At 46.9% G+C, this 21,569-nt stretch overlaps 1 protein-coding gene across 1 annotated transcript in view; it reads left to right on the top strand.

Annotated features, from left to right (window-relative positions):
- Positions 1 to 21,569, top strand: part of camk1b (calcium/calmodulin-dependent protein kinase Ib) — an 87,082-nt gene that overhangs the window by 27,468 nt on the left and 38,045 nt on the right. The window lies entirely within an intron of this gene.

Raw genomic sequence — 21,569 nt, 5'->3', positions numbered from 1 at the left:
TGTATTTTCACTGAATTATAAATGGCCTGGGGGGATTTTGCACTTTTGCTTTTCATATTTAGCTTTTTGTTGTTGTTGTATTTTCCAGAGTGTGTTGTGTTTCATGTCTGTATGTGATTTGAGTGGAAAGGACATCACTGGCGTTCTAGGTATTCTGGGCCACATCAAGTATGAAAGTGCAAGCTAAAATACTGTACATTGTCAGAGATGTTAAATTTTTATAGAGCTGACATCAGCTGTGCTATTTTGACATGTTCCCTGATGGGTGAGAACATTCTTCAGTGATGTTGTTTCCCTGCTCAGTGTGTGTGTGTGTGTCGACGTGTAAGCTGACCCTTGACCCAGGAAGCAGTTAGCAGAGAGACTTTGGTGCCCTTTCCCTGACTTGGAGAGAGAGAGAGAGGAACCAAAAACTACAGGAGAGACAAACTATATTCATGCTGGGACCACTTATAGTGAGGAACCATATATTAATACATAAAAAGGCCTTACAAGGGAAATAAATATTTTATCAATATCTTGCTTAGCTCAGGCCATTGCTAAAGAGGAATGAGAGGTTGAGCGAGACTGAATGCCTAACATATACGAGGAGCAGACAGAGAAAAGACAGGAAACATGCAATCAGGGGACCAGCTGTAGCTCCATACAATCCAGTGTTCAGAGAGACATCCCATGCTTGGTCAGTGCCAGTTGTAGCGTGAAGTCTGTCCTTTCAACAGCTCTGTGTTTAGGTTCGAGGGGGTCGGCCTTCTACACTAAAGTGTTGACTAATCCAGTGGACAGGGCCTTTCATTTAGCCCCGAATGGTGGATGGGTGGCTCTGTTTCTCCCATCAACAGTGATGGAGAATATTGTTCCCTGAGTGTTTGTGGGTCTGTCTGCGTGTATCTGATCTAAAGAGGGTTTAATACCTGCAATGTTTTTTCCTGATTCTAAATCTAATTGATGTAAAAGAGTGGTTAACAAGCGCTTGGGATGTACACAGAGAGCTAATATTAATAGTATGCATGTCAATCTCTCCTGGCTCAAAGTGGAGGAGAGATTGACTTCATCAAGTCCAAAACAGACTATGTTAGGCACACAGTACTACATGAAACTCTATTCCACATCAAGTAACTCATGCAAGCAGTAAAATTTGATTTGAAAAACCGATACAAAAAATACCTTATGGAACAGCGGGACTGTGAAGCAACATAGGCACAGACATATGCATACACACACACGATAATATATGCACTATACACACACGAACACATGGATTTTTGTACTGTATACAATTGAAGTCGGAAGTTTACATACACCTTAGCGAAATACATTTAAACTCAGTTTATCACAATTCCTGACATTTAATCCTAGTATAAATTCCCTGTTTTAGGTCAGTTAAGATCACCAATTTATTTTAAAAATGTGAAATGTCAGAATAATAGTAGAGAGAATGATTTATTTAATATTTTATTTCTTTCATCGCATTCCCAGTGGGTCAGGAGTTTACATACACTCAATTAGTATTTGGTAGCATTGCTTTTAAATTGTTTAACTTGGGTCAAACATTTCGGGCAGCCTTCCACAAGCTTCCCACAATAAGTTGGGTGAATTTTGGCCCATTCGTCCTGACAGAGCTGGTGTAACTGAGTCATGTTTGTAGGCCCCCTTGCTCGCATACACTTTTTCAGTTCTGCCCACACATTTTCTATAGGATTGAGGTAAGGGCTTTGTGATGGCCACTCCAATACCTGTTCTTCGGCTTGCAAGCCTTCCCCTTTTTCCTCCTGTCAGAGTCGTGTGTATAGGTGGCAGGGAAGTCAGGCGCAGGAGAGTCAAACGGAGTGTAAATGGAGTCTTTTAATATAAGTCCACTTAACATGCTACAAACACTAAATACGTACATACATAAACAAACATGGGTACAAGGACCCGTCGGGCACCTATACAACATAAAACAACACATGACATAAAACAATCTTTGACAAAGACATGAGGGGAAACAGAGGGTTAAATACACAACAGGTAATGAATGGGATTGAAAACAGGTGTGTGGGTAGACGAGACAAAACCAATGGAAAATGAAAAATTATTCAATGAAGGCTAGAAGGCCGGTGACGTCGACCGCCGAGCACGTCGACCGCCGAGCACCGCCCGAACAAGGAGAGGCAACGACTTCGGTAGAAGTCATGACAGTACTCCCCCCTAACGCGCGGCTCCAGCCGCTCGTCGACACTGGCCTCGGGGACGACCCAGAGGGCGAGGTGCAGGGCGATCCGTATGGAGACGGTGGAATTATTTTAACATGGAAGGATCTAACACGTCCTCCACCGGAACCCAGCATCTCTCCTCCGGCCCGTACCCCTCCCAGTCCATGAGGTACTGAAGGCCCGGCTCGAATCCAAAATGGATTGAACAGAGTACGCCGGGACCCCCTCGATGTCTAGAGGAGGCGGAGGAACATCACGTACTTCAGCCTCCTGTAGCGGGCCAGCCACCACCGGCCTGAGGAGAGACACATGGAAAGAGGGGTTAATACGGTAATTAGTGGGCAGTTGTAATCTATAACATACCTTGTTCACTCTCCTCAGGACTTTAAACTGCCCCACAAACCGCGAACCCAGCTTCCGGGAAGAGCAGGCGGAGGGCAGGTTTCGGGTCGAGAGCCAGACCCTGTCCCCTGGTGCGAACACCGGGACCTCACCTCGGCGACAGTCTGCGCCAATTGTCTGGCGCCTTATGGCGCGCTGAAGGTGGAGGAGGGCTACGTCCCAGGTTTCCTCAGCGCGCCGAAACCAATTGTCCACCGCAGGAGCCTCGGTCTGACTCTAATGCCAAGGAGCCAGAACCGGCTGATACACTAATACACATTGAAAAGGAGTAAGGTTAGTGGAGGAGTGACGTAGCGAGTTCTGGGTCATCTCTGCCCAGGGCACGAACTTCGCACACTCCCCCGGCCGGTCCTGGCAATAAGACCGCAGAAACCTACCCACATCCTCTGGGCGAAAACCTGAGGTAAGACTAACCGAGATCCCCAGACGTTCCATGAACGCCCTTGACCCTTGATGTGAACTGGGAACCCCGATCAGATACTATATCCTCAGGCACCCCATAGTGCCGCAAAACGTGTGTAAACAGGGCCTCTGCAGTTTGTAAGGCCGTAGGGAGACCGGGCAAAGGGAGGAGACGACAGGACTTCGAAAACCGATCCACAACGACCAGGATCGTGGTGTAACCCTGTGAAGGTGGAATATCAGTCAAAAAAATCCACCAGAGGAGGGTGACGTGTGAGCCCAATAGATCAATCGGTCGCGGACAGCAGACGGAACGTACAGACGACCAGCTGGACACTCAGGGGGAGAGGGCCCTGCACGTGACGCCCGCTCAATGTCTGCGTCCAGCTCCCACACTACTGGCCACCAAACACAAACACAAAGCTGGGAGTATGGGAGTGGGATCCATGGACCGCTCCTCTGTGTCATACAGCCGAGACAATGCGTCTGCCTTAACGTTCTGGGCGCCTGGTCTGTAAGAAAGAGTAAACACAAAACGAGTGAAAAACATGGCCCACCTTGCCTGGCGAGGATTCAGTCTCTTCGCCTGCCGGATGTACTCCAGATTGCGGTGGTCAGTCCAGATGAGAAAAGGGTGTTTAGCCCCCTCAAGCCAATGCCTCCACGCCTTCAAGGCTTTTACGACAGCTAACAACTCCCGGTCCCCCACATCATAGTTTCTCTCCGCCGGGATGAGCTTCTTCGAAAAGAAAGCACAGGGGCGAAGCTTCAGTGGCGTACCCGAACGCTGAGAGAGCACTGCTCCTATCACAGCTTCGGATGCGTCCACCTCCACTATGAATGGCAAAGAGGGATCTGGATGAGCCAACACAGGCACCGAGGTAAACAGAGTCTTCAGGTGTCCAAAAGCCCTGTTCGCCTCAGCCAACCACTGCAAGTGCACCGGGCCCCCCTTTAGCAGTGAGGTAATGGGAGCAGCAACCTGACCAAAACCCCGGATAAACCTCCGGTAGTAATTAGCACACTGCACCTCCTTTACCGTGGTTGGAGTCGGCCAACTACGCATGGCTACAATGCGGTCGCTCTCCATTTCCACTCCTGAAGTGGAAATCCGATGCCCTAGGAAGGAGATGGATTGTTGGAAGAACAAGAGTTTCTCAGCCTTGACATATAGATCATGCTCCAACAGGCGACCAAGCACCCTGCGCACCAGGGACACATGCTCGGCGCGTGTAGCGGAGTATATCAGAATATCATCGATCTACACCCTGCCCGTGCAGGTCCCTGAAGATCTCATCTACAAATGATTGGAAGACTGATGGAGCATTCATCAACCCATATGGCATGACAAGGTATTCATAATGACCTGAGGTGGTGCTAAATGCGTCTTCCACTCATCACCCTTCCGAATACGCACCAGATTGTACGCACTCCTGAGATCCAATTTTGTAAAGAAGTGTGCTCCGTGCATTGACTCAATAACCATATTTATTAGAGGTATAGGGTAACTATATTTCATCGTGATTTTATTTAGAACACGATAATCAATGCACGGGCGTAAACCGCTATCTTTTTTTTCACAAAAAAGAAACTCGAAGAGACGGGTGAAATGGATGGCTGAATGTACCCCTGACGCAGGGATTCAGAGACATCTGTCTCCATAGCCACCGTCTCCACTTGCGACAGGGGATACATGTGACTCCTGGGATATGCAGCGTCTACCAGGAGATCTATCGCACAATCCCCCCATCGATGGGGTGGTAATTGAGTCGCTTTCTTTTTACAGAAGGCGAGAGCCAAATCGGCATATTCGGGGGGAATGCGCACTCGTGGAGACCTGGTCTGGACTTTCCACCGTAGTAGCACCAACGGAAACCCCTAAACACCTACCTGAGCACTCTCGCACCCACCCCGTGAGAGCCCTCTGTGGCCAAGAAACAGTGGGGATATGACAAGCTAACCAGGGTAGGCCTAGCACCACAGAATACGTAGGAGAATCAATAAGGAAAATACTAATCTTCTCCTTGTGACCCTCCTGTGTTATCATACACAAAGGTGCGGTGACCTCCCTGATAAACCCTGACGCTAATGGTCGACTATCTAAGGCATGAATAGGGAAAGGCATATCCACAGAAACAATAGGGATCCCTAAACTATGAGCTACATTTTTATTAATGAAATTCCCAGCCGCGCCTGAATCTACTAGCGCCTTATACTGGGAATGCAAGGAAAAATCCGGAAAAGTGACAGAGACAAACATTAGCGCAACAGAGGGCTCTGGATGAGAATGGAGCCTACTCACCTGGGGTGATGACAGAGTGCCCTGCCTGCCTTCTCTATTCCCAGAGGAACCAACCCGGCACCGACCAGCAATGTGCTCTCTGCGACCATAGATGGTGCTCGAACGGGAACCCCCTCTGGTCTCCCTGCGCACCATCCCTCCCAATTCCATAGGTTCGGGAGAGAGGGTGCGGGAGGATGGAACAACCAGACCCCAATCTAGACGTCCACGAGTAGCCAGCATGTTGTCCAGCCTGATGGACATGTACACCAGCTGGTCAAAGGTGAGGGTGGTGTCTCTACAGGCCAGCTCCCGACGGACGTCCTCGCGTAGACTACAACGGTAATGGTCGATCAGGGCCCTGTCGCTCCATCCAGCGCCGGCAGCCAGGGTCCGAAACTCCAGTGCAAACTCCTGTGCACTCCTCGTCTCCTGCCTCAATTGATAGAGGCGCTCACCCGCCGCTCTGTCTTCGGGTTGATGGTCGAATACTGTCCTAAAATGGCGGGTGAACTCCTCAAAATGGTCCAACGCCGCATCCTCCTCTCTACACACAGCGCTGGCCCACTCCAGGGCTTTCCCGGTGAGGCATGAGAGGACGCAACTCTTCTCACGGTCTGCTGGTACTGGGGAGACCATGGCCAGATACAAGTTCAGTTTAAGAAGAAAACCCTGGCAGCCGGTAGAGATAAATGGATCTTATTAGGTTCAGGAGGGGGGAAAGCGTTCAAGGGAGATCCCGGGTTGTGGTGGTGGAGGCGCTGGAGAAACTCCCTGTCTCTCCTACGTTCCATATTCTGGACAATGCGATCCATGGCGGCGCTCAGACAGTCAATCTCCTCCGCTTGTTCCAGACGCGTTCCTCCATCTCCATGAGCGAAGTGTCCTCTCCTGCTGACTTCATATTTTCGGTCAGAGATTCTGTCAGAGTCGTGTGTATAGGTGGCAGGGAAGTCAGGTGCAGGAGAGTCAAACAGAGTGTAAATGGAGTCTTTTCATATAAGTCCACTTAACATGCTCCAAACACTAAATACGTAGATACATAAACGAACATGGGTATGAGGACCTGTTGCGCACCTATACAACATAAAACAACACTTGACATAAAACAATCTCTGACAAAGACATGAGGGGAAACAGAGGGTTAAATACACAACAGGTAATGCGGGAAGACAAGACAAAACCAATGGAAAATGAAAAATGGATCAATAATGGCTAGAAGGCCGGTGACGTCGACTGCCGAGCACCGCCCGAACAAGGAGAGGCAACGACTTCGGCAGAAGTCGTGACACCTCCAAACATAACGATGGTCATTATGGCCGAACAGTTATATTTTTGTCTCATCAGACCAGAGGACACTTCTCCAAAAAGTACGATCTTTGTCCCCATGTGCAGTTGCAAACCATAGTCTGTCTTTTTTATGGCGGTTTTGGTGCCGTGGCTTCTTCCCTGCTGAGCTGCCTTTCAGGTTATGTCGATATAGGACTAATTTTACTGTGGATCTAGATTATTTTGTACCTGTTTCCTCCAGCATCTTCACAGGGTCCTTTGCTGTTGTTCTGGGATTGATTTGCACTTTTCACACCAAAGTACGTTCATCTCTAGGAGACAGAGCGTGTATCCTTCCTGAGCGGTATGACGGCTGTGTGGTCCCATGGTGTTTATACTTGCATACTATTGTTTGTACAGATGAATGTGGTACTTTCAGGCATTTGGAAATTGCTCCCAAGGATGAACCAGCCTTGTAGAGGTCTGCAGTTTCTTTTTGTGAAGTCTTGGCTGATTTCTTTTGATTTTCCCAAGATGTCAAGCAAAGAGGCACTGAGTTTGAAGGTAGGCCTTGAAATACATCCACAGGTACACCTTCAATTAATGTAAACCTTTAACCCACTGGAATTGTGATACAGTGAATTCTAAGTTAAATAATCTGTCTGTAAACAATTGTTGGAAAAATTGCTTGTGTCATGCACAAAGTAGATGTCCTAACCGACTTGCCAAAACTATAGTATGTAAACAAGGAATTCGTGGAGTGGTTGAAAAACAAGTTTTAATGACTCCAACCTAAGTGTATGTAAACCTCCGACTTCAACTATATCTGTGGTAGTGGTGAATTAGGGATCTGAGGGCACACGGTCTGTGAATGTATTGTAATGTTTTTAAAACTGTATAAACTTGTAATGCTCCGGGTGTCGTGGGTGTGGAGTCAAATGCAGGAAACAGAGAGTTAAATGCTGTGCGTCTTTTAATAGCGCTTAACACACCACAGGGTGCTCACAAAAGTAACGTTCCCAAACACAGGGAATCAAAATGTACAATGGAACAAATCACGACCAGGCACAAAACACGTACCTCTACAACAGAGCCGAAGGTTACATAGAAATAATCCCCACAACAACCAGGCGGGCCGGCTGTCTAATAAAGACAAACTAATTAACCCTACACAGGTGCTACCACTAAACATACAAGGAGGGGAGGAAAAACAATCAGTGGCAGCTAATAGGCCGGTGACGACGACCGCCGAGCGCCACCCGCCCGGGAAAAGGAAACACCCTCGGTCGGACTCGTGACAGTACCCCCCTGACGCGCGGCTCCCGCAGCGCGCCGACACCGGCCTCATGGCACTAGGTCGCCCGGAGGACGAGGTGCAGGGCGATCCGGATGGAGGCGATGGAAATCCCTCAACATGGAGGGATCCAAGATGTCCCCCACCGGTACCCAGCACCTCTCCTCCGGACCGTACCCCTCCCAGTCCACGAGGTACTGCAGGCCCCTCACCCGGCGCCTTGAGTCCAGAATGGCCCGGATCGTGTACGCGGGGTCCCCTCGATGTCCAGAGGGGGAGGGACCTCCGGTACCTCACTGTCCTGCAGGGGACCAGCCACCACCGGCCTGAGGAGAGACACATGAAACGAGGGGTTAATACGATAATAGGAAGGGAGTTGTAATCGATAACACACCTCGTTTATTCTCCTCAGGACTTTAAAGGGCCCTACACACTGCGGACCCAGCTTCCGGCAGGGCAAGCGGAGAGGTAGGTTTCGGGTCGAGAGCCAGACCCTGTCCCCGGTACAAACACGGGGCCTCACTGCGGTGGCGGTCAGCACTCCTCTTCTGCCGTCCACTCGCTTGTCGTAGAGAGTCCTGGACGGCCCTCCAGGTCTCCTTGGAGCGCTGTACCCATTCCTCCACCGCAGGAGCCTCGGTCTGGCTCGGATGCCATGGTGCCAGGACCGGCTGGTACCCCAACACACACTGAAAAGGGGACACGTTAGTAGAGGAGTGGCGTAGTGAGTTCTGAGCCATTTCAGCCCAGGGAATGTATCGTGCCCACTCCCCTGGCCGATCCTGGCAATACGACCGCAGAAACCTACCCACCTCCTGGTTCACTCTCTCCACCTGCCCATTACTCTCGGGGTGATAACCGGAGGTCAGGCTGACGGAGACCCCCAAGCGTTCCATGAACGCTCTCCATACCCGAGACGTGAATTGGGGGCCCCGATCAGAAACGATGTCCTCCGGCACCCCGTAGTGCCGAAAGACATGGGTGAATAACGCCTCCGCAGTCTGTAGGGCTGTAGGGATACCGGGCAATGGGAGGAGACGGCAGGACTTATAGAACCGATCCATAATCACTAGAACCGTGGTGTTCCTCTGAGACGGCGGAAGATCGGTCAGGAAATCTATGGACAGATGTGACCATGGCCGCTGTGGAACGGGGAGGGGTTGTAGCTTCCCTCTAGGAAGGTGCCTAGGAGCCTTACTCTGAGCGCACACTGAACAGGAGGAGACATAACCCTTAACGTCTTTAGCCAACGTAGGCCACCAATACCTCCCCCGAAGGCTCCCCACTGTCCTCGTCACCCCAGGGTGACCCGAGGAGGGTAGGACGTGAGCCCACCGAATCAGTTTGTCCCGAACACCAAGCGGCACGTACCTTCGCCCCGCTGGACACTGAGGAGGCGCGGGTTCAGCCCGTAACGCCCGCTCGATGTCCGAGTCCACCTCCCATACCACTGGGGCTACCAACTTTGAGGCGGGAAGGATGGGAGTTGGTTCGGTGGACCCATCCTCCGTGTCGTAAAGGCGGGACAGTGCGTCAGCCTTTACGTTCTGGGAGCCCGGTCTATAAGACAAAGTCAACCGGAACCGGGTGAAGAAGATGGCCCACCTTGCCTGACGTGGGTTAAGTCTCCTAGCTGCCCGAATACACTCCAGATTCTGGTGGTCGGTCCAGATGAGAAAGGGGTGCTTAGCCCCCTCAAGCCAGTGTCTCCACACCTTCAGTGCCTTAACCACCGCTAGCAACTCCCGGTCCCCCACATCATAGTTACGCTCCGCTGGGCTGAGCTTCCTTGAGAAGAAAGCGCAGGGGCGGAGTTTTGGTGGCGTACCCGAGCGCTGTGATAGCACGGCACCCACCCCAGCCTCGGACGCGTCCACCTCCACTATGAATGCTAGAGAGGGATCCGGATGCGCCAACACGGGCGCATCAGTGAACAGCGCCTTCAACTTGTTGAATGCTCCGTCCGCCTCTGCTGACCACTGCAAACGCACCGGGCCCCCCTTCAGCAGTGAGGTAATGGGAGCCGCTACCTGGCCAAAACCCCGGATAAACCTCCGGTAGTAGTTGGCAAAACCCAAAAACCGCTGCACCTCCTTTACCGTGGTCGGAGTCGGCCAATTACGCACGGCACTAATGCGGTCACCCTCCATCACTACCCCGAGGTGGAAATGCGATATCCCAGAAAAGAGACGGCTCGTTTAGAGAACACGCATTTCTCAGCCTTGACGTATAGGTCATGCTCCAGCAGTCTACCAAGCACTTTGCGCACCAGAGACACATGCGCGGTGTGAGTGGCCGAGTAGATCAGAATGTCATCGATATAAACAACCACTCCCTGCCCGCACAGGTCCCTGAGAATCTCGTCTACAAAGGATTGGAAAACGGCTGGAGCATTTTTTTAACCCATACGGCATGACGAGGTACTCATAGTGGCCTGATGTAGTACTAAATGCGGTTTTCCACTCGTCTCCCTTCCGAATACGCACCAGACTATACGCGCTCCTGAGATCCAGTTTTGTGAAGAACTGCGCTCCGTGGAACGATTCCACCGCCGTAGCGATGAGAGGTAGAGGGTAACTATACCCCACTGTGATGGCGTTTAGACCTCTATAATCGATACACGGACGCAAACCTCCCTCCTTTTTCCTCACAAAAAAGAAACTCGAGGAGACGGGTGAAATGGAGGGCCGAATGTACCCCTGTCCCAGCGACTCCGTGACATATGTCTCCATTGCCAACGTCTCCTCCTGGGACAGCGGGTACACGTGACTCTTGGGAAGCGCAGCGTCTACCTGGAGATCTATCGTACAATCCCTTCCCGGTCGATAAGGTGGTAATTTAGTCGCTTTCACTTTACTGAAAGTGATTGCCAAATCGGCATACTCGGGGGGAATGCACACCGTGGAACCCTGGTCTGGACTCTCCACCGACGTGGCACCGATGGAAACTCCCAAACACCTTCCAGAACACTCCTCTGACCACCCCTGGAGAACCCCTGTCTCCACGAAATTTTAGGATTGTGCCGGGCCAACCAGGGAGTCCCCAGCACCACTGGAAACGCAGGCGAATCAATAATAAAGAAACTGATACGCTCCCTATGATTCCCCTGCGTCACCATGTCCAGTGGGACCGTGGTCTCCCTGACCATCCCTGACCCTAATGGCCGGCTATCTAGGGAGTGCACGGGGAAGGGAGAATCTATCGGCACCAGCGGAACCCCTAACTTAAGGGCGAGTCCGCGATCCATAAAGTTCCCAGCTGCGCCTGAATCGACTAGCGCCCTATGCTGGGAAGAGGGAAAAAAGTGAAGGAAAAAGGTTAAGACAAACATGTGGCCAACAAGGGGTTCTGGGTGAGTTTGATGCTGACTCACCTGGGGTGACCGAGAAGCGTTCCGCCTGCCATCTCTACTCCCAGACGGACCCCCAGCACCGATCAGACGTGTGTCCTCTCCGACCACAGTTGGTGCAGGGAAGGCCTCCTCCTCCGGTACCCCTCGGCGCAGCCCCTCCCAACTCCATCGGAATGGGAGCGGAGGGGCTGGGTGGTGGAATGCACAGGACCCTCTCTGAACGCCCGCGGGCAGCCAGCAGATTATCCAGTCGAATGGACATGTCAATCAGCTGATCCAGTGACAGAGTGGTGTCCCGACACGCTAACTCCCGGCGGACGTCCTCTCGGAGACTACACCTGTAGTGGTCCATGAGGGCCCTGTCGTTCCACCCAGATCCGGCTGCCAAGGTCCGGAACTCCAGCGCGTAATCCTGGGCGCTCCTCCTCTCCTGCCTGAGATGAAATAGTCGTTCTCCCACCGCTCGGCCGTCTAGAGGGTGATCAAACACGGCACGGAAGCGGCGGGAAAACTCTGGGTAGTGCTCCCGCGCTGAGTCTGGGCCATTCCAGACTGCGTTCGCCCACTCCAGAGCACGACCCGTGAGGCAGGAGATGAGGACACTCACCCTCTCTGCTCCTGAGGGAGTGGGTCTGATGGTGGCCAGGTATAGCTCCAGCTGAAGCAGAAACCCCTGGCAACCCGCCGCAGCTCCATCATAAGCCTTCGGTAGTGTCAGACGGAGGGTGCTGGAGTCGGGAGATGGAGAGTCCGGAACCGTGGGTGCCGAAGGTGGAGAGAGGAGACCACTCCTCTCCCATCTGTCCATTCTCTCCATCACTTGATCCATCGCGGATCCGATCCGATGGAGGACGGTGGTGGAGAACCCGTTCCTCCATCGATGGGAGAGGGTTGGCTGCTGCTCCTGCTGACTCCATTCAATTTGATAGGTGCGGGATTCTGTAATGCTCCGGGTGTCGTGGGTGTGGAGTCAAATGCAGGAAACAGAGAGTTAAATGCTGTGCGTCTTTTAATAGCGCTTAACACACCACAGGGTGCTCACAAAAGTAACGTTCCCAAACACAGGGAATCAAAATGTACAATGGAACAAATCACGACCAGGCACAAAACACGTACCTCTACAACAGAGCCGAAGGTTACATAGAAATAATCCCGCACAACAACCAGGCGGGCCAGCTGTCTAATAAAGACAAACTAATTAACCCTACACAGGTGCTACCACTAAACATACAAGGAGGGGGAGGAAAAACAATCAGTGGCAGCTAATAGGCCGGTGACGACGACCGCCGAGCGCCACCCGCCCGGGAAAAGGAAACACCCTCGGTCGGACTCGTGACAAAACTGTTGTAATTTTGTTGGACCCCAGGAAGAGTAGCAGCTAATGGGGATTCCTAATAAATACATATTCAAACAGGCAGTAAGACGCTTGTGAGGAACTGTATTGCGATGCTGTTTAATAAAGTGTGAGTGCTCATCCCCCTCCTCTACTCCCTGTTAACCCATGGCTGCGTGGCCAAGCACGCCAAATCAATCATCAACTTTGCAGATGACACAACAGTAGTTGGCTTGATTACCTACAACGAGGAGGGTGAGATTACCTACAGGGAGGAGGTGAGGGCTCTGGGAGTGTGGCGCCAGGAAAATAACCTCTCACTCAACGTCAACAAAACTAAGGAGATGATCGTGGACTTCAGGAAACAGCAGAGGAAGCACCTCCCTATCCACATTGATGGGACCGCAGTGGAAAAGGAGAAAGCTTCAAGTTCCTCGGCGTACACATCACTGACAAACTGAAATGGTCCACCCACATAGATAGTGTGGTTTAAAAGGCGCAACAGCGCCTCTTCAACCTCAAGAGGATAAAGAAATTTGGCTTAACACCTAAAACCCTCAGAAACTTTTACAGATGCACATTTGAGAGCATCCTGTCGGGCTGTATCACCGCCTGGTATGGCAACTGCACCGCAAAACTCTCCAGAGGGTGATGCGGTCTGCCCAACGCATCACCGGGGTCAAACTTCAAGCCCTCCTGGACACCTACAGCACCCGATGCCATAGGAAGGCCAAACAGATCATCAACGACATCAACCACCCGAGCCACTGCCTGTTCACCCCGCTATCATCCAGAAGGTGAGGTCAGTACAGGTGCATCAAAGCTGGACCGAGAGACTGAAAACAGCTTCTATCTCAAGGCCATCAGACCGCTGAACAGCCATCACTAGCACATCAGAGGCAGCTGCCTATAGACATAGATTAGAAATCACTGGCCACTTTTAGAAATTGATCACTAGCCACTTTAATAATCTTTAAGTATCTAGCATTACTCATCTCAAATGTATAAACTGTACTCCACACTATTCTATGATATTTTAGTCGCTTTTAAATTGTGTTTACATATTGCATCCCCCATTTCATATGTATATACTGTATTGTATTCTATACTACACCACTTACTGTTAAACAGCCATCTCCAGCACATCAGAGGCTGCTGCAAATAGACATAGATTAGGAATCACTAGCCACTTTAATCATGTCTCCGTATCTTGCATTACTCATCTCATATGTATAAACTGTACTCTATACTATTCTACAGTATCTTAGTCACTTTAATTGTGTGTACATTTTGCATCGCCAATCTCATATGTGTATACTGTATTCTACACTATGCCACTGTATCTTAGTCCAATGCTGCTCTGACATATATTCTTTATCCATTCCTTACTTAGATATACGTTTATTTTGGGTTTTTGTTGTGAAACTGTTAGATATTACTTGTTAGATATCACTGCACTGTCGGAGCTAGAAACAAGCATTTTGCTACACCCGCAATAAGATCTGCTAAACACGTGCATGTGACCAATAAAGCCTGTCTTCAGACTGCTGAATAATCTGTGTTCTGATCTCTTCTTGGTGCCTGGATAATGGAATCAGTCTAAACCTATTATCCAGTTGAGCTGTTTAAAAAGCTTTGGTGTACAGTCCTGCACGTTTCAACATGGCATTTGAAGCAATGTCACTTGGGAATGTGTTAAAAAAAATCTGGATCAAAAAGGGGGTTAGCTGAGAGAAAATGTTGCAATTTTAAAGCAAAATTCCCCCAAATCTACAATACATATTCTGCCATGGACCTGAGAGAAAATGTTGCAGATTTGAAGCTAGTTTCCGGCAATTCTATGCATTTTGCTATGGATAATGCTGTGTTCTTTTTCTCAAATATAATAACTAAATGAATACTGCTAAATTCATTGTTTTGGGAATTTTCAAAAGGCCAGCATCCCGGAGTTGCCTCTTCACTGTTGATGTTGAGACTGGTGTTTTGCGGGTACTATTTAATGAAGCTGCCAGTTGAGGACTTGTGAGGCTTCTGTTTCTCAAACTAGACACTTTAATATACTTGTCCTCTTGCTCAGTTGTGCACCGGGGCTTCTCACTCCTCATTCTATTCTGGTTAGAGGCAGTTTGCGCTGTTCTGTGAACGGAGTAGTACACAGTGTTGTTTGAGATTTGCAATTTCTTGCATGGGATAGCCTTCATTTCTCAGAACAAGAATAGACTGATGAGTTTCAGAAGAAATAATTTTTTTCTGGCCATTTTGAGCCTGTAATCGAACCCACAATTGCTGACGCTCTAGATACTCAAATAGTCTAAAGAAGGCCAGGTTTATTGCTTCTTTAATCAGCACAACAGTTTTCAGCAGGGCTAACATAATTGCAAAAAGGGTTTTCTGATGATCAATTAGCCTTTTAAAATGATAAACTTGGATTAGTTAACACAACGTGCCATTGGAACACAATGTAGATATTCCTTAAAAATCTGTCGTTTCCAGCTACAATAGTCATTTACAATATTAACAATGTCTAAACAGTGATGTTATTTTAATGGGATTTTTTTGTTGCTTTTCTTAAAAAAAACAGGACATTTCTAAGTGACCCAAAATGTTTTAATGGTAGTGTGTATATATATAATCTTTACAGTTCCAATCAAAAGTTTGGACACACCTACTCATTCAAGTTTTTTCTTCATTTTTACTATTTTCTACATTGTAGAATAATCAAAACTATGAAATAGCACATATGGAATTATGTAGTAGCCAAAATACTTTTGATATTGGAAAGTAGTAGTAACACAAAAAAAAGTAGTAACCACAAAAGTAATAAACAAATAAAATAATATTTCAGATGTTCAATTCTTCAAAGTAGCCACCCTTTGCCTTGTGACAGCTTTGCACACTCTTGGCATTCTCTAAACCAGCTTCATGAGGAAGTCACCTGGAATGCATTTCAATTTTCTTTAAAAACCAGGACATTTCTAAGTGACCCAAAATGTTTTAACGGTAGTGTGTATATAATCTTTACGGTAACAATCAATAGTTTGGACACACCTACTCATTCAAGGGTTTTTCTTCATTTTTACTAATCAAAACTATGAAATATGTCACGCCCTGGTCAAAGTATTTTGTGTTTATCTTTATGTATTTGGTCAGGCCAGGGTGTGGCATGGGGTTTTTGTAATTGTGGTGTGTTTGTCTTGGGGTTTTGGTGGTGGTATTGGGATTGTAGCTTAGTGGGTTGTCTAGCAAAGTCTATGGCTGTCTGGAGTGGTTCTCAATCAGAGGCAGGTGCTTATTATTTAGGCAGCCATATTCTTTGAGTTTGTCGTGGGTGATTGTCCTTAGTGTCTTACTTGTACTCTCTGTTAGTTTGCACTAGATAGGCTGTTTTCGGTTTTCATTACGTTTATTGTTTTGTAGTGTTTAGTCGTGTTTACGTTTTGTTTAATAAATATGGATCGCAATCGACACGCTGCAGTTTGGTCCGACTCTCCTTCATCACTATATGAAAACCGTAACAAAATAACACATATGGAATCATGGAGTAACCAAAACATTGTTAACCAAATCAAAATATATTTGATATTGGAAATTCAAAGTAGCCACCCTTTGCCTTGTGACAGCTTTGCACACTCTTGGCATTCTCTAAACCAGCTTCATGAGGAAGTCACCTGGAATGCATTTCAATTAACAGGTGTGCCTTGTTAAAAGTTCATTTGTGGAATTGATTTCCTTCTTAATGTGTTTGAGCCAAGCAGTTGTACTGTGACAAGGTAGGGGTGGTATACAGAAGATAGCCCTATTTGGTAAAAGACCAAGTCCATATTATGGCAAGAAAAGCTCCAGTAAGCAAAGAGAAATTACAGTCATTACTATAAGACATGAAGGTCAGTCAATCCTGAAAATGTCAAGAACTTTGAAAGTTTCTTCACGTGCAGTCGCAAAAACAGTCAAGCTTTATGATGAAACTGGCTCTCATGATGACACAGGAAAGGAAGACCCAGAGTTACCTCTGCTGCAGAGGATAAGTTCATTAGAGTTACCAGCCTCAGAAATTGCATCCCAAATAAATGCTTCACTGAGTTCAAGTAACAGACACATCTCATCATTAACTGTTCAGAGGAGACTGTGTGAATCAGGCCCTCATGGTCAAATTGCTGCAAAGAAACCACTACTAAAGGACACCAATAATAAGAAGAGACTTGGTTTGGCCAAGAATCACGAGCAAAGGACATTAGACCTGTGGGAATCTGTCCTTTGGTCTGATGATCTCCACATGTGTTGTTCCCACCATGAAGCATGGAGGAGGAGGTGTGATGGTGTTGGGATGCTTTGCTGGTGACACTGTCTGGGATTTATTTACAATTCAAGGCAGACTTAACAAGCATGGCTACCACAGCATTCTGCAGCGATACACCATCCCATCTGGTTTGCGCTTAGTGGGACTAAAATGTGTTTTTCAACAGGACAATGACCCAACACACCTCCAGGCTGTGTAAGGGCTATTTGACCAAGAAGGAGAGTGATGGAGTGCTGCATCAGATAACCTGGCCTCCACAATCACCTGACCTCAACCCAATTGAGATGGTTTGGGATTAGTTGGACCGCAGAGTGAAGGAAAAGCAGCCGAAAAGTGCTCAGAATATGTGGGAACTCCTTCATTCCAGGTGAAGCTGGTTGAGAGAATGCCAAGAGTGTGCAAAACTGTCATCAAGGTAAAGGGTGGCTACTTTGAAGAATTGAACATCTGAAATATTATTTTATTTGTTTATTACTTTTGTGGTTACTACATGATTCCATATGTGTTATTTCATAGTTCTGATATCTTCACTATTATTATACAATGTAGAAAATAGTAAAAACGAAGAAAAACCCTTGAATGAATAGGTGTGTCCAAACTTTTGACTGGTGCTCTATATTTTTTTTTACTCTCCTCTGTTTACAATGGCAGAACAATTCCTTGTGTTATCTCTACACTGCTTGTCTCTTATTTGACACTATTTGCATCCTTTACATTCATAGCTTCTGTCAGTTCTAGCTTGAGCCTACTCTATTTTGTGTGAAGTGTCATGTTTTTTGTGAATCACAAAGAAACCAGGAGGTTATTGTCTATATTTTATTATTAAAGAATGTCCTTTGCCCTGCAGTTTCTATTCTAAATATCAGGTAAATATTTGCCAAATAAAGGATAACAATATGAGTATTTCCTCGTATGTTTTTTTAATTTTATTTATTTCACCTTTATTTAACCAAGTAGTTAAGTTGAGAACAAGTTCTCATTTACAATTGCGACCTGGCCAAGATAAAGCAAAGCAGTTCGACACATACAACGACACAGAGTTACACATGGAGTAAAACAAACATCCAGTCAATAATACAGTAGAAACAAGTCTATAAACGATGTGAGCAAATGAGGTGAGATAAGGGAGGTAAAGGCAAAAAAAAGGCCATGGTGGCAAAGTAAATACAATATAGCAAGTAAAACACTGGAATGCTAGACTTGCAGTGGAAGAATGTGCAAAGTAGAAATAAAAATAATGGGGTGCAAAGGAGCAAAATAAATAAATAAAATAAAAATAAATACAGTAGGGAAAGAGGTAGTTGTTTGGGCTGAATTATAGGTGGGCTATGTACAGGTGCAGTAATCTGTGAGCTGCTCTGACAGCTGGTGCTTAGAGCTAGTGAGGGAGATAAGTGTTTCCAGTTTCAGAGATTTTTGTAGTTCGTTCCAGTCATTGGCAGCAGAGAACTAGAAGGAGAGGCGGCCAAAGAAAGAATTGGTTTTGGGGGTTACCAGAGAGATATACCTGCTGGAGCGCGTGCTACAGGTGGGTGATGCTATGGTGACCAGCGAGCTGAGATAAGGGGGGACTTTACCTAGCAGGGTCTTGTAGATGACATGGAGCCAGTGGGTTTGGCGACGAGTATGAAGCGAGGGCCAGCCAACGAGAGCGTACAGGTCGCAATGGTGGGTAGTATATGGGGCTTTGGTGACAAAACAGATGGCACTGTGATAGACTGCATCCAATTTGTTGAGTAGGGTGTTGGAGGCTATTTTGTAAATGACATCGCCGAAGTCGAGGATTGGTAGGATGGTCAGTTTTACAAGGGTATGTTTGGCAGCATGAGTGAAGGATGCTTTGTTTTGCGAAATAGGAAGCCAATTCTAGATTTAACTTTGGATTGGAGATGTTTGATGTGGGTCTGGAAGGACAGTTTACAGTCTAACCAGACACCTAGGTATTTGTAGTTGTCCATGTATTCTAAGTCAGAGCCGTCGAGAGTAGTGATGTTGGACAGGCGGGCAGGTGCAGGCAGCGATCCGTTGAAGAGCATGCATTTAGTTTTACTTGTATTTAAGAGCAATTGGAGGCCACGAAAGGAGAGTTGTATGGCATTGAAGCTTGCCTGGAGGGTTGTTAACACAGTGTAACACAGTGTAAGCTTGATGCCCTCAATCTCACACAGCTAGAACATCCGGGTTGGCAGAGTGTGCTAAAGCAGTGAATAAAACAAACTTAGGCAGGAGGCCTAAGGAGGCCTAATGTTAACATGCATGAAACCAAGGCTAATACGGTTACAGAATTCATCAAAAGAGAGCGCCTGGGGAATAGGAGTGGAGCTAGGCACTGCAGGGCCTGGATTCACCTCTACATCACCAGAGGAAAATAGGAGGAGTAGGATAAGGGTACGGCTAAAAGCAATGAGAATTGGTCGTCTAGAACGTCTGGAACAGAGAGTAAAAGGAGGTTTCTGGGGGCGATAAAATAGCTTCAATGTATAATGTACAGACAAAGGTATGGTAGGATGTGAATACAGTGGAGCTAAATCTAGGTATTGAGTGATGATGAGAGAGATATTGTCTCTAGAAAAATAATTGAAACCAGGAGATGTCATCGCATGTGTGGGTGGTGGAACTAATAGGTTGGATAAGGTATAGTGAGCAGGACTAGAGGCTCTACAGTGAAATAAGCCAATAAACACTAACCAGAACAGCAATGGACACGGCATATTGACATTAAGGAGAGGCATGCTTAGTCGAGTGATCAAAGGGTCCAGTGAGTAGTGAGGTTGGTTGGGGTCACGGCGATTCAGACAGCTAGCCGGGCCATCGGTAGCAAGCTAGCATAGGATGGAGGTCTGTTTTTAGCCACCTCGTGCGTTTCCATCGGTAGGATTAGTGGGGTTCCGTGTGGTAGATGGGATCAATCCAATTCGCAAAAAAAATAGATAGTTATAGAGGCCCAAGAAAAAAAAGAAAAAAGAAAAAAATGTCTGGTGACAGTGCAAACATACTGGAATGGTAAAGCCTTATTGATACATTAGCACTGAGCGATGAACTGTTCCAATGAAACAGAATGTTTACATAAGGCGCACTGACATTAGACATACATTATTTGAAGTTTCCATTAAGTACACACTTGGATCCCTGTTAGTGAGGATTTAAACATCGTCCATAACACGGTTTACCTAGTAGCCCAATGATACTTTGTGTTCCCGATGCTCCTATGTTGGTGCCGGTATAAGTATTTGATTGGGATATTTCTACCACAGTGCTTGTCTCATTCCTATCATCGTGATGTTGGTCAAACATTTTGGGTAAACCCCCTTTTCTCTTTACTTCAGTTGTTACACATTTTTTAGATAAAGTTGTGTATGTGACTAGTATGTTCAGGTTTCCTTTCCTCCATATCCCCTGGTCTGCCGTTCCCTGTTGGCTGGTTGTCTTAGCAACAGGAGGAGACACTTTCCATATGGACTCTAACAATCACTATGGAAACAAAGTTTGTATTTGCTATTAATAATCCTGGTGTGTGATTGTGTGAGCATTGTGAGGGGCAGTGAAGTCCCCTCATTGTATACACTGTTGAATGTCTCTGCTAGGAGCAAAGCTGAATTCCTGGAGACTCCCTCTTTGACGTTCTTTCACAAATAGGCCTTATAAGGGATGTGTGTGTGTGCGTGCGTGTGTGTGACTCCCCTCCCACCCTCCACCCCCTCATGCCATCCCTTTGTAGCAGAAATTCTCTGATCATGGCCTCAGTTTGTGTCCTCGGCTGTGTTTTGATCTTATTCAGCCCCACTCCACAACACAATAGCTGACTGATCAATCTGCCCTTAACAAGTTCAATGAATGGATGTATCTGTTATTTTTCTCATTCATAGTAATGAAGCACTCTAATGACAAAACATTTAAATAATTGAAATTCTAATTCAGGCCATTGTCTACCACCTACCCACTGATGTATTCTGTCACACAGAGGGATGAGGCTTATTGGGGAGAACAGCTTCCTTGCTACTCACTGTCTTGGTCCACATTGAAACAGGTACTGATGTGCCTCTATTAGGATGTATTATGTCCCATTAAGTGAATATTTGTCAGTACTGGTAATGAATGTGACTTAATGTGGAGAGTTCGTAAAGGTGACTTTGAAAAATGCCTTTTCAATGATAAACTGTGTTTGTGTGTGTGTGTGTGTTAATCTGTGTTGTTGTGTGTGAGTGTCCTGCTGCTGCCGCATGTGTTTCTGTAATTAAAACAGATCTGGTTAAATGATGCACACACAGTTAACATCACTGCAACTAGGACTGGACGATATGGCCTATAAATCATATCTCAATTTGTTTTTAAACGTATGGCCGATTCACAATATATATACTGATGAAACAGTATATATATATATATATATATATATATATATATATATATATATATACAGTATATATATATATAAGGGTTGTTATACAATTAAAGGTCAAATACACTGCATTTCAAAAGGTCAGCAATAATCAAAATGAATTCAGGATTTGTGAAGTTATACCTAGACTAAATAAAAGTATAAGACCCACTAATAATGTCATTTTTATATCGAAATAGTTTAACGAAATATAATCACTGACCTGTAGTGCGTACGGCCCAGTACATCACTGGGGCCAAGCTTCCTGCCATCCAGGACCTCTATACCAGGCGGTGTCATAGGAAGGCCCTAAAAATGTCAAAGACAGCCACTCTAGTCATAGACTGTTCTCTCTGCTACAGCATGGCA

Source organism: Oncorhynchus tshawytscha, linkage group LG07 (assembly GCF_018296145.1).
Source record: "Oncorhynchus tshawytscha isolate Ot180627B linkage group LG07, Otsh_v2.0, whole genome shotgun sequence".
In the NCBI taxonomy this organism is placed as follows: domain Eukaryota; kingdom Metazoa; phylum Chordata; class Actinopteri; order Salmoniformes; family Salmonidae; genus Oncorhynchus; species Oncorhynchus tshawytscha.
This window is presented reverse-complemented; position numbering and strand designations above follow the sequence as displayed.